This window comes from Netta rufina, assembly GCF_964035555.1.
Source record: "Netta rufina genome assembly, chromosome: 3".
NCBI lineage: Eukaryota > Metazoa > Chordata > Aves > Anseriformes > Anatidae > Netta > Netta rufina.
Window position 1 is genome coordinate 100,063,966 of NC_140125.1, and position 14,245 is coordinate 100,078,210.

The window sequence follows — 14,245 nt, forward strand, 5'->3', positions numbered from 1 at the left end:
CTGTGTTAATTTATTCCCTACAGAAGCCAGGTCAATGACAAAGACTAAAGCAACGAGATAAGTTTTTGATAACAGAGTTCAAATGTAACAATGTTATTGAGGTGCCAGAATGGAGAGACAGTCAAAATCTATCTAAAACTAGTGCTAAAGCATGTTTTTTTCATACCATGTATTGTTCTTGGTAAGAAGGAAGGGAGAGAAAAAGGAAAGAATCCTATCAAAGCAATGAGTGTTTTCCTTTATTGATTTTTTTTTTCTTTTTAATTATTATTATTTTTTTTTTTTATTTAAGACATTCATTTTTAAGCCAGGTATCACCTCTCACACTCCAGTGAAATCTTAAATGTTCACTTTTTGTTCAAGTAATAGATTTGTTCTTTACTGTTTGCTTCTTTATAGGCTTTTTAATGTCAATAACAACTCATAGAACGGGTGGATAAAATAGAAATATTTTGCTAAATTTCCAGAATTTTAAACAAAAAAAACAAACTACATTAATTAATTCTCTGGCCTAAAGTATCAATAGGATTTTGTAACCGTCTAGTATTCTGGCAGTTGAACAGCCATTCTGAATGTTTCCACAGTCATCCTTATACCCATAAGTAACCCATCAGAAATTCTCTTATTCTTATAACACAAAAAAGAAAATCAGGTTTGCTGAATGAAACTGCTACTGCTTATGACAGCATTTTTATGATGGATTTATATCTACTTTATTTACCACAGCTTTAAAACAATTGAAGGAAAGACCTTTAATTATCTTTGCAAAAACTGTGAAAAAATATCCCACTGATAAATGAAACTGAGAGGTTGGATTACAATCAGTCTTCAGCACATCTTCAGATATCAACAGTGCTGAAAACTGATGTAACAGGAAGGACAGAATTCATTTCTCACCCTGTTTGTCACAGCCTGATCTTCAAACAGGGAACAAGAGGAGCTCTGTCATTTTCTGGTTTAGCTCAGAACAAATCTAATAATGCTAGTCTCACAAACCCTGTGGCAGTGTGAGCCCTTTACACGGGTTATGAGGGTGTGAGCCCTGCTACCACAGCCGTATTTCCTTTGGTTAAGTTGGATAACCCACAGATCATGGTCACCTAGGATGTTTATTAATCTTCACTCAAGAAATGGCATGACACTGTTCTATGGCAGTGCTCTCTTTACATCTTAAATGGGTATATGTGCATGTATTTTCTTTTTAAACGGCTGCGGTAGTAACTCATCAGAAGAAATGAAATGTTCAGACTACAGCCGTATCTTTTATGTGCTTTCTGAGATGTCTCGTGGCTCAGAGATGTTTTGCATGCAGACTGCCAGGTTTAAACGCCCACATGAAAAACATAGTTTATATGTGAATCACACACTGCAGTGGAAAAAGCTCATTGGATTTCTAAAAGGGATTGTATTTTTGTAGAAGGAAAGATGCATTAGTCTTAAAATATCAGCAGAGGACAGTAATAAAAATATCCTATTTACACACATCACTCCAGCTCCACACAGCCTGAAGTCAGTCAATGCTCTGTTGCTTGTTTTTCCTATTAACTACCTCTAAATGAATAGCTTCCCACCAGATGAACTATAGCTAAGAGGAAATGGCAGAGTCTGAGGTGTAGATACACCTTAGATAGGCTGAATCAAGAAGAATTAGCAATAAGCTAGAAGCTAAGGTCTCTGTTCACCAGCAGAAACCTCATCTCTTACAACCTCTGCTAGGGGAATGAAATGTTAGGTGTAGCATGGGTATGAGCTTACAGAAGAGACATGAATGATATAGGAATTCAAGGAATGGAGAGGTGAAAGGGAAAAAGAAAAGGAAAAACTTCTCTGAACATGATGAAAAGGTGAAGAGGAGAAGAACAAGACAGCCTAGAAAGAAGGAAGGTCATGTCATATTCTGTTTATTTTCTGTTGGAAAAAAAATATCAGCAAGACACTATGAAAAGAGAGAGGTGGAAGCTTTGAGAAGCAATTCAGAAGCATAAAGGTTGCTGGAACTGTGGGTATGGCATTCATGTGTGCTGAAGATGTAGAGCTACTGCATTCATATGCATTTGATCATAAAACTCACAGAGCAATAAAATCTTTTTCTTGCTGCACCCTGCCCTTTTATCATACCTAGAAATATATTTATGTATGGTACTTTTTATTTTATTTTTTATTTTTTATTTTTTTTTCCCCTTCATCAGCCTGAAAGCCTGAAGAAGCCCAAAATGAAACTGATGTGGGAGTTTCACATCTTGTAAACAAGCTAAGCATGCAGTGGTCCTTTTTAACTCCCCCACATGTTCCCTGAATATACTTTATCGAAAGAAGAAGAATTAGGCGAACAAAACAGCTGAGTAACTACACTAGGAGAACTAATATGAGGCACAGTTTGGTTCTCTGGAATCCATAATAGAGACTAGTAAAATATAAATACCTACAAATATTCTATGTAGCTTGCTTGTTTTAATTCACTTTCTTCCCCAGTATTAAAGATTTTTTTTCAGTCTGATATGAGTAAGTATTTTTTGGACTCTGAATAATTTAATGGTTGTGTGAGGCTAAACACTGAGGAGCAGTAATAACTACTAACTAACTATTTCATACTATTCTATTAATCAGAAGTTTATTATTGCAAACAAATCTGTTCTCCTGAAAAAAAAAAGAAGTGGAAAACAAAAAACAAGGTATTTTAGCTTTGGCACTGCATGTCTATTTACCAATATAAGGAACTGTATTATTGCAAAAATTTCAGCTCTCATTAAAACACTGAAGTAGAAAACAAACCAAGATATTTTAGCATTGGCACTGTGTATTTATTAATATTCTGATTTTTTTTTTCTTTAATGTTTCTCATAGAAATTTTTTCCCTTCTAGCAAAATAATTTCTTGCCCCAGTCCAAATCTTGGAAGTCCAGTGCATTTAATACCAAGCTGTTGAAGAGTTATACAACCACTGTTCCAAAAAAAATGGTCCATAAAAATTACAAGTAGGCAACAAAATCATAGGCATTTAAATACAGTCAGCTGGTTCTCGGTCAATGAGAACCTTTATTTTCCTTGGGGTAAGAAAATGAGGCTACTTATCATGTAATATTCAGTCAGCTAGGACTGAATGTTTTGAATGGTATCTCACACAGCCTTCAACAGTTTGAAAACCCAGCTGAACCTAAGTAGCGCTGTTCTGTGGATTAAGAATTTATGAAAATAAAGCCATGGGATAGGATAGTAAAGACAGAAACTCCCAGAACATAATTGCCTTTCACAATTGGCTAGACAAAAGAACACTGGAACTTAACAAAACAGAATACTGGGTTCTTATCAATAATTTGAGCATTATACCAGACTAATTTCACAAGTTTTGTTCTGCCAATATATTCCACTAGTTTTTGTGAAACTGCAAGAAAAACAGCTCGATGTCCAAGTGATAAGTAGTGTTCCTCAGGGACTCGTATTGAGACCAGTGCTGTTTAACATCTGTATTGGTAGCATGAACAGTGGGATTGAGTGCAAAGGCAAGTTTGTCAATGATACCAAGTTGCGTGCTGCAGCTGACACCCTGGAGGGAAGGAATGCCATCCAGAGGGACCTGGACAGGCTTGAGATGTGCAAACCTTGTGAGGTTCAGCAAGGCCAAGTGCAAGGTTCTGCATCTGGGCTAGGGCAATCCCAAACACAAATACAGGCTAGGTGGAGAATGGATTGAGAGCAGCCCTGAGGAGAGCCAGCAATGTGTGCTCGCAGCCCAGAAAGCCAGCTGTATCCTTGGGCTGCATCAAAAGCAGTGTGGCTAGAAGGGCAAGGGAGGTGATTCTCCCCCTCTGCTTTGCTTTCATGAGACCTTACCTGGAGTGCTGTGTTTAGTTCTGGGGCCCACAGCACATGGACATGCACAAAGGACATGGAACTGTTGGGGTGAGTCCAGAGGAGGGCCACAAAGATGATCAGGGGGCTGAAGCACCTCTCCTATGAAGACAGGCTGAGGGAGCTAGGGATGTTCAGCCTGGAAAAGAAAAAACTCCAGGGATACCTTATAGATATTCCTACAGGTATGGGTACCAACAGAAAAGCTGGAGAGGGACTCTTCTCAAGGAGTGGATTGATAGGACAAGGGGGAATGGCTTTAATCTAAAATAAGGTAGATTTAGATTAGATATAAGGAAGAAATTATTTATTCAGAGAGCAGTGAGGCACAGGAAAAAGTTGCCCAGAAAAGCTGTGGATGCCCCATCCCTGGAAGTATTCAAGGCCAGGCTGGATGGGGCTTTGAGCATCCTGGTGTAAGTGGGAGGTGTCCCTTCCCATGGCAGGGGAGTTGGAATTAGATGATCTTTAAGGTCCCTTCCAACCCAAACCATCCCATGACAATGAAAAATGCTGAAGGAAAAAAAAAAAAAAAAAGGCAACACAAGAAACCCCAACCATTATTTATGAACACTTTATGTTTCAAAACAGTAAAAAGTACAGGGAGGCAGTAGTGTCTCACTTAAGGGAACTTTTCAAATATTTTTATAGACAATGAAAACACACAAATGATAGAGGTATTTAAAAATCTTAGTCTTTTTAATGCAGTATATACTGTACCAGAGGGAAGATTAAGCAGAACTGTGTCTAATGTTACTACACAATACCCTGCAAAAACAGCCTCCTTTTGCCTAAAATGAGTTTCTGCCTAAACAACACTTGAAGAAAATCTGAAAAAGATGCGAGTATGTGGAGGTTTTGAGGAATGATTTGAAGGTCTATGTGGTGTCTTATGTATTCACCTCGAAAAAATGCAGTCCTCTGAATATAATACAATTGCTACTATAATGAACACAGAAACATGGCCACATTTTTAAGAGCACAATATAACCTTTCAAACCTCTTCCAGTTGCAATTGACTTATCCTACATATTATCCATTGGATCACCGGCAGAATTATTGAGGTCTATTACCAATTTTAAATGTAGAAAATTAGTATGATTTAAGGTGATAACCAAAGGCAATGCCCTGTTCATGGTGTGAAAACGGTTTTTAAGACATGATAGTCTTGGTATATAGAGTCTCAGATTAGGAAATTGGTAAGAAAAACTATCTATTGATATTTGGAGGTTGTCATTAGAAGTCACTCTGCATCACCAGGTTAGCTATGTTATGAATTTGATGGGTTGTGTCAGAGAGAGTGAAAAATATGTAAATGTATTTTTACAATAGAACTATACCTACCAGGTGTCTATTCCTGATTGAGCAATCATGATTATAGCAGGTGCCTTTCAGGGTTAAAGCACAGGAGGATAGCAAAAGCCTTAAAATACAAGCACAATATGGTATAAAAAAAAAACAAGGGTAGGAACACAAGGCAGAAATTGTAAATTAATGATCATTGAAGGAATACAGCTCTGAGAAAGGACTGAACCAGCCCTAACAGAAGACATAGAAGATGCATCCAACACACAACCAACCTAAGTTTAGTGAAAGTACATGGTGGTAACAAGAATGTTTGAGAACATACTGTACAAAAATAGGAACAGAAGAAGAGAGAAGATAAATGGCTCCAGCAGTGCCTGCCCTAGTTAAGTTTGCTTTGCTTGATCAGCACCCAGAGGTCTTCCCTCCCCTGTGGCAGAGAAGGCAGCACTGCCATTCACCACATTTCACTGCTCCAACTCAGCAATTGTATGTTGTGTTATCTTTTACTGTATAACTGGGCTAAGCAAACAGGAATTTTAAAGAGGAGCATGCCTGTTTTCTGCTTCAATTTTCCCACATGACAAAGTAATTGATATTGTAGCACTGAAACATAGTAAGGTGGGATGCAACAGGTGAATAATGTTGTTGTGTAACTTATGGAGTCTATTTATCCAAGGACTTCCTACTGCTCTGAATAGTGACATCTGCATCATAATTATTAAATCATGCCTGAACAGCACCTAGATCCTCAGTCAAAAGATGTGGAGGTGTTAGTAACTGCAAATGGGGATTACCATGATACCTGAGCCAAAAAGCTCCTTTTCTAAAGCTCCTCAGAAGCCATAAAATTAACTACAAGACGATTATTATACCCTGAAATCAATGCAAATAATTCTCTTGTTTTTGTTAAATGCAAAGCTTGCAACTGGGCCTTTGTGAAGTATTCACAATGGATGTCTTTAGGTACCCAGACTTCCTAAACTGGTTGAGAGAAAAATAGGTACCTGAATAGGTCCTCCACCTAGCCTCTAGGAAACCAGCTCTATTTCTTGACAATGTTGGAAGCATAGTGAAAATAACTAACTTAGGCACTTAGAAGCCTAATGTTAGGTCCTAGGAATAGTGCTGTATGTTTCCAGGCTACAGTTATTATTAATTCAATGTATACACTATACAATATTTGCTGTAGTATATGTGCAGTATTCTTTGGTGTCAATCTGTGTTGTCAAACAGCTATGGATCGATGTTTCTGGCTTTTCTGAAAACACTCTCAGGAAAAACATGACTAGAAAATGAAAAGCAAGTTTAATGAGCAGATTTCTCCTGCATCCTTCAAAAAAATAAACGGATCAAGTCACAACACCAAAGCTGACATTTCAGTATTCCTGAAAAAATACATCTGTCTATAACTTGCCAGAAAACAAGAGGGTGCCATTCTACACTTACTCAATTATGACATATTGTTTCAGGGTCACTTTTTATTACCTGAACAAATGAGGTTTTCTGGCTCATCTTGAGCAGCAATATACTGGAATTAGAACTTAGGAAGATTCTTAAGTGTCTGCGTTTCGTGGGTCTTCTTAGGTAAGTTTTTTTATTCTAATTTATATTGAGAACTTTTCAGGAATTAGTAAGAAAACAATCGCTACTTACTAGGAAAAAGAAGAAGTATTGAAATCGCTTTTGTAAAAGGATGGGTGTCTGAACAATGAAGCATGTTGTATTGAAAAGTAGTACTAAAAATTATCTTTAGAAGTACATTGCTCTAAGTCACAGTTCACCTATGAGTGTTCCTGCAAAAACCTACAGGTATAATTTTTGTACTGCAAAAAGTGATCTTAGTATATATTCATAATAATTAAGTGTTATCATGACAATACCTAAATCTCATAAAAAATGCCAAGGCAAGATGTGACAGTGAATAATAAGTGGGCCAGATTTTGCTATTAACACAAACTCTGGAATTACCATGAACATAGGCTTTTTGTTTTCAGTGAGCATATCTCCTTAGTACTGCACAACAAAACACAAATGATTAATCTGATCTCACATGTATGTACAAAATTTTAACACATTTCCCTTTAAAAGTAATATACTATAGTTCCTCTAAGATACTGTATTACCTATTAGTAGCATGCCTCCTCTTCTACTTACATTTCTCTCTTTGCGAAACAACTGTTGCAGTAAGTAAAAGAAATGGCACTCAGCATCTGTATTTCAGTTCCCTCTGTGTCTGTGTGCAGGGCATTGGTGCAGAACAGACTATTGTTCCCTGTCTTTTATGTAGGAATCTCCTTCAAGACTTGAGGGCCTTGGTAGAATTTAGAGATCTACACCAGTAACTGTCTTTTGAAAGACATAGTGATTTTTATTATTTATTTATTTGTTTGTTTGTTTGTCATATTGATGCATCAAATGCCATGGTGTCTAACACTGTGTATTGTCTCTACTGGTAAAGAGCACAGACGTGCACGCTTCCAGAGACTGCTTTTTTTTTTTTTTTTTTCCCAACTAGTTGGCTGTTTTCAAGCTATTCTTCCATGTTACACAGATTCTTCATGTCTTCTGCACTAACAGGGATGGCTTTACTCTAAGAGAATGAATTACAGGAAAGAATGCGTGAAGAACATAATGTAGCTAGTTATATACCAAATATATACCAGAATTTAATATTGAGAAAAAAAAAGTAAAATAAAATGACAGTGAACATTGTTGTAATTTGAAAAAAAAAAAGTGTTGCCAGTAGACCCATTAAAAAAAAATCTATGTCACATGAATATTGCCTTTTTCCTTGTGATTTGCTTCTGAACAGTTGGTTAACAGAAATGAATACAGCTTGCTAAGCATCTTCAACAGCAACAAGGTCAAGAGGTCAAAAGATAAGGACATAAAAGCCTTAGACACTATTCACCATGGAAGAAAAGGGCGATTTCCATGCCTGAATATGAAAAGGGTTCCACAGGTTACAGTTACACAGGTGAGGAGACAGTAATTTGGACATAGTGGAAATCTTATTCTACAGATGCAATAACATCTCTTGTATACACGCAAATTAGGGAGGAGAGCAGAATGATGTTTGTTATTTTGGGATTAATATATTTTAAAGGAAACATGCTGCTCTATTAATTTGAATTTGTGTACTGATTTATTTATTTAGCACATGTGGTTGCATTGCCCAAAACAGCAACCCAGTGTGTTCCTCCTCCTTCTTCTATTCCTTTCTCAAAGATACAGGATTAAATTTAAGCATATAGAACTCAACAAGCTATTTGTCTGAACAAGGAAATTAATGAGCAAATAATCTTTCACTAAAAGCATTTCTGAAATTATATTAAAGATTTCTTTGACAATATTCTTGATTTGTGTCAGTTACAGCTTTTGCATCATCAGCTGGCAGTTCATTAAATGGGGAAATCACACAGTCCATCAATCGTTTGACTGAAGGAATGAAAAATGGCAGGCTGTTATCACATCTGTTTATTATTGTTTTAATGTGGAATGATCAGCTGCACTGACAAACAAAATTCATTGATGGCTGACATGAAGAAGGCACAGCTTGTGAAAAGCTCAATAGGAACATTTGGGGATCGTCCTTGCTGCCATTTGAATTAATGGAAATTTTGCCATTGAGTTCAATAGAAGCAAGACCAGATCCTGTACAGTGCACTCATAATTATGCTAATATAATTTGAAATTTCAGTGATAGAAAAGTAAATAGCATAGTTAAATTGGTTTATTAGCATGGATAGAAAAATGACGTCCCCTCTCTTGAGCTCCCAGAACTTCTGCTAATGAAATACATCTATCTACTTAACTAAATACATATATATGTGAATTTCTATATTATATTCCAAAGCCTTCCAAATATTTTTGTTTGTTTCTTTCAGAATGTTACCACCTGAGATGTAACACTAGATTACATTCATGAACATTTGAAATTTTAACTTGTCATATTCTGTCTAGGTCAACAGAAACACACTTTTCCAGGGAAACAATACCACTGCCATAAGATGGAAACCACTTTTTCCATTTCAGAATTGAGTACTTTAAAAGGTCTGTCTTTTCTTTCTCTTAAGGATTAAAATCAAATTTAAGAATTGTTTATCCAACTTTCCACGGTACAGTTTTATCAGTACAAGACAAATCATCACTGTTTTTTTTTTTTAACTTTTTTTTTTTTTTACTTTTTACTTTTTTTTTTTACTTTTACTTTTTTTTTTTTTTTTTTTACTTCTTTTTTTAATGACATCCAAATACAATTTCTAATCTCATTCTCTGTTTTACCACATTCCTCCCATTCCTCCACATACACCCTAATTCTCTTCCTCTTCAATCCTGTTTCATACTCAAGTTATTTCTGTGAAACGAAAAGGTACTGAAGGTTTTTTTACACGTTTAAGGTCCTATATACAGGTCAGTATAACAGTTGACTACTGCTAGGCAATCACCAAAAAGGATGGCTAGTTTCTAGAAGAGGCATCTTTCTCCACAACAGGTGAGCAATAACATAGTTGCAAGCCACCTAATGAGGTAGATGAGTGAATGGAAAGTTCCACCAAGCTCTGCTTTCTGTTTTTTAGTCCCATGCAGACTAGAGTACAGATAGCATACCAGTTTATTCATTAACCTGCTTACTGCTTCAAAGATACATAGGAGTATGAATACGTAACTAGAGAGAAATGCAGAAGAGATATTCAGAACAGAGCTACATTCATTTCTAAAACTAAAATGTATTTGTAGACATAAATTAAAAGGCTTTTTATAAATAATACTTTAGTGAAATCAAACACAGCAGTTGCTAGCTTGAGCAAGAGAGAAGTTAGATTACTTGGATTTTATGACTGTTGTGTCTTTGTGAATTTTTGAATCTATACTATTTCTGTTATATTAATTCAAGATAAATGTGCATTTTTCAAGTTGGATGAAATGAAAGGCTTTTTTAAATCACAAATTAAATTAAAGGAAGGAAACTGGAAATACTGTTCTGGATACTAGCTTAACTGATGGCTGCCAGTTTTTCTGTTCTTGTGTATGTCATTTCTCTATTGAGTTTTGTTCCCTCTGCTCCTCAAGTTAATGAAACAATCGGATTTTTCTTTTAGAAATATGACTGAAAATATAGTATTGCCTGGATCTATTCGTTCATTTTCTCTTTCAAGATGTTCAGGTGGTTCTTTTCTGTCTTATGGTTATTCCCTAAAATATTCTAAAGACTCTTTTATGCCCCCCCCCCCCAAAAAAAAAAAAAAACTATTTTTGTCTTTTCATTCCTTAGATAGTTTTTGATGGAATATTTTTTTTTTTAAAGTTGCTCATTTAGAAGCAAACAAAAAGTTTGTAATTTAGAGGTGCATTTAAAACAATGTTATTTTCCATCTGCAAAGACATGGTCACTATTACTGTGGTAGGAATGGGAAGTCATAAGGAACTCATCTTTCACTAAAGAATAGCCACATTAATGTGAGTAGAGCAGATGTCTCAGCAGATCAATAATATCCCCTTGACAGTCACTAACATATGCCAAAACATAACATCTGAAAAACAATGAGGAAGAACAAGACAATAAGCACCTGTTACACTATCCTAGTTTTATCGTTAAGGTGACACTTACCAAGTATTTCAAACTGAATACAAATCATCCAACAGAAAACTTGTATATTCTGCTTAAATATTTAGTACAAATTTAAAGGAAGAAAATTCAAAGACTACCTTGCAATTTACACCACTGTAGTGCATGAGAGGCACAGTTTCAGTAGCAAGGAGAAAAATAATATACTATCATGCATGTTTTTAAGAGTTTAAAAACGTTAGTATACTTGAGAACAGATTAAATTCAAGTTGATGTGAGATTCTGTCACTCATGTTATTACAAGGTCCTGATTCTGGTGCTCTTACGCTAGTTTTTCCTCTATTCATCAAACCTGTATGCTAATATGGGGAAACATGGGTAGAAGCCATCTTTAAAATAAGTAATACAATCACAGTGGAGTATGTTCCTTGATGGAGATATGAACAAGGACAGGTGATGAGAAAAAGCTGTAAGAGTGACTTCCTTAGAAGACAACAGAATAATTTTAATTTCTCCACAAGTGTCTATTACAGATAGTAGCTAATTTTTCAACACCACCACCACTGACAACTTCATCTGGATAACTATACCGGGCTTGCCAAAACTAAGCCAAACAAAAAGTTCTCAACATTCATTATTGCTTATTTATTTTTAGGAAAATATTTTTAACTTCATAATTTAATTTACAAAATAAAAATCAGTTATAAACACAATGCAGATTTGCATGCTTGGAATTCAAATGCCCAGCTTTTGAAGAGAGTGTATAATTACAGTGCATCTCAGTGTCTACCAAGGCTAGGTTCCTCAAGAAGAATGAATGGAAATCATGTGCACTCCTCTAAGACCATTTTTGTCAGGGCACAGAGAGCACTAACAGCTCTTTATGGCCTGCCCAACATCCCGTGTCCTTCCCCCGTCCCCTGCCCCTGCTTCTGCTCAATCCCAGGCTATTGGTACCTGCCTGAGCGATGTTGTAAGTGTGTGTGCATCTCCAATTCTGTCTTCTTTATAGGCCTGGGACCTGAGCTGTTGGCATTTAATCCATGAGCTCTTTGTACATACGCTGCAACTTGCCTGCAGTTCTGACTTTGGACCTGGCTCCTACATGGACATTGGATCCATGTTATAGCCCTGTCTCTGGACATGTCTCCTCTTACTCCTGGCTAGAGCCACAAGGCAGACCCTAAACTCGATTCATTGCTTGTCTTGCCTGTGTTCAGCCCCTGTGTGAATGCACCCCATGGATAAACGGGCAACTCTGCTGGGTCTTCCTGGTTCCCTGGCCCTGAAGAAGCAGTCAACCCCTGCTCCCTGATGATTCTGTATCAACTTCTATATATGCAATAATCCCTAAACAAAAAATGTCAACTTCGTATTTGGCATCTAATTCATCTAATTCAAAATTGAACTTATGTGTTAATAATCACAGAATAATAGAAAAACGGGCTTGAAAGAACTATGGGATAAACTATAAAGTTTATCTACTTAGCCTGCAGGAGGGATAAATGAGGGATAAATATCTACATTGTTTCCAGTGTTACATCAGGAATCTGAAGAGGTCCTAGCTGACTGGAAACTGGCAAATGTCATTACAATTTTCAAGAAGGGCAGGTAAGAAGACCCTTGTAATTACAGGCCTGTCAGTCTCACTTCAGTGCCCAGTAAAATTATGTAGAAAATTATTCTGGGAGGTATTGAAAATCACCTTAAGGACACTGTGATCATTGGTCATAGCCAACATAGGTTCATGAGGAGAAGGTCCTGCATAACAAACTTAATTTCCTTGTATGACCAGGTCACCCATCTAGTTGACCAAGGGACGCCAGTTGACAGAATCTGCTTGGATTTCAGTAAAGCTTTTGATATTGTTTCTCACAGTATCCTTCTTGACAAACTGCTCAGCATACAGCTAGATAAAAGCATAATGTGATGGGTGAACAATTGGCTGATGGGTCAGGCTCAAACTTTTGTAGTAAATGAGGTTGCATCAAGCGGGCAGACAGTCACTAGTGGGATTCCTCAGGGCTTCATTTTAGGGCCAGTTATCTTCACTGTTTTCATAAACAACTTGTTTTGAGTAAGTTTGCATATGATATTAAATTGGGAGGAGCTGTTGATTCTGTCAAGGATGGAGAGGTCGTCCAGAGAGATCTTGCCAAATTAGAGAGCTGGGTAATCACCTACAATATGAAGTTTAACAAGAGTGAGAGCCAGATTCTGCACCTGGGATGGGGCAACAATGGCTACAGATATCCCTGGTACAGGCTGGGGGATGAGAGGCTGGAGAGCAGCCCTGCAGAAAGTGATCTGGGCATTTTGGTCAACAGCAAGTTGAACATGAGTTAACAGTGTGCCCTGGCAGCCAAAAGAGCCTACTGTACCATGGGGTGAATCAAGCATGGCTTTGCTAGCTGGTCAAGTGAAGTGACTGTCCCTCTCTGCACTGGTGCATCCTCACCTCAAGCACTGTGTGCAATTTTGCTGCCACAGTGTAAAAAGGAAATAAAACTATTAGAGTGTCCACAGGAGGGCTACAAAGATTCTAGGTTCTCAAAGGTTCTAGAGAGCAAGACATATGAGGAGCAGCTGAAGTCTCTTGTTTTGCTCAGTCCAGAGAAGAGCAGACTGAGGGGAGCGGATGGGCAGGCACTGAGCTCTGCTCTCTGGGGACAGCGACAGGACCCCAGGGAATGGCATGGAGCTGGGACAGGGGAGGGTCAGGCTGGGGGTTAGGGAGACGTTCTTCACTGAGAGGGTGGCCAGGCACTGGAACAGGCTCCACAGGGCAGTGGTCACATCTTTGAGCCTGCTGGAGTTCAAGATGTGTTTGGACAATGCTCTCAGACAGATAGTCTGGTTTTGAGTTGGTCTTGTGTGGAGCCAGGAGTTGGACTCAGTAACTCTTGTGGTTCCCTTACAACTCAGGATATTCTATGTTTCTATGATTCCAAGTCCTGTCTATCTGAGCAGTTCTTAAAAATGTCCAGTGGTGGAGGTTCTATCATTTACCAAGAAATCCATGGCAGGGCTTCACTGATGTTGCATTTAAAAGTGTTTTCCAATAGTGAAATAGGTCACAATTTTCAGAACTGAAATCTACCTCATTTCTTCTGGACTATGTTCACTGGACCATGTATTTCTCAAGTACAATTCCCCAAATTGCAGCTGTCTAGCTGGCTATTCTTCCAGAGACTTCATTTATTCCCAAGTACAGGATTCCTTCACGTATCTGTCTGGCTCTACTTCTGCTTTGTGCTTGCTTTCTCACAACACTGTGTGTTCATACTCATCTTTTTCTGAAAAACTGCTACCAAAGCAGCTGTCTTCATTTGTATCACTGCAATAAATAGTTCCTGCTTTAAGATTTCATGTGCTTTGCCACTTTGTCAAAATCATTTTGAATTCTAATCTCATCCTCCAGTGTACAAGCATTCTCTCCCAGTTTTGGATCATATGAAGATACAATAAACTCAGTCTCTATTCATCATTGAAGTTGTTAATAAAGGGATCCTAGACAAC

At 37.4% G+C, this 14,245-nt stretch overlaps 1 protein-coding gene across 1 annotated transcript in view; it reads right to left on the reverse strand.

Moving 5' to 3' along the window:
* The window catches only part of DLGAP2 (DLG associated protein 2), a gene marked incomplete at its 3' end in the record, with an annotated part of 384,604 nt that overhangs the window by 183,412 nt on the left and 186,947 nt on the right, over nucleotides 1-14,245 (reverse strand). The window lies entirely within an intron of this gene.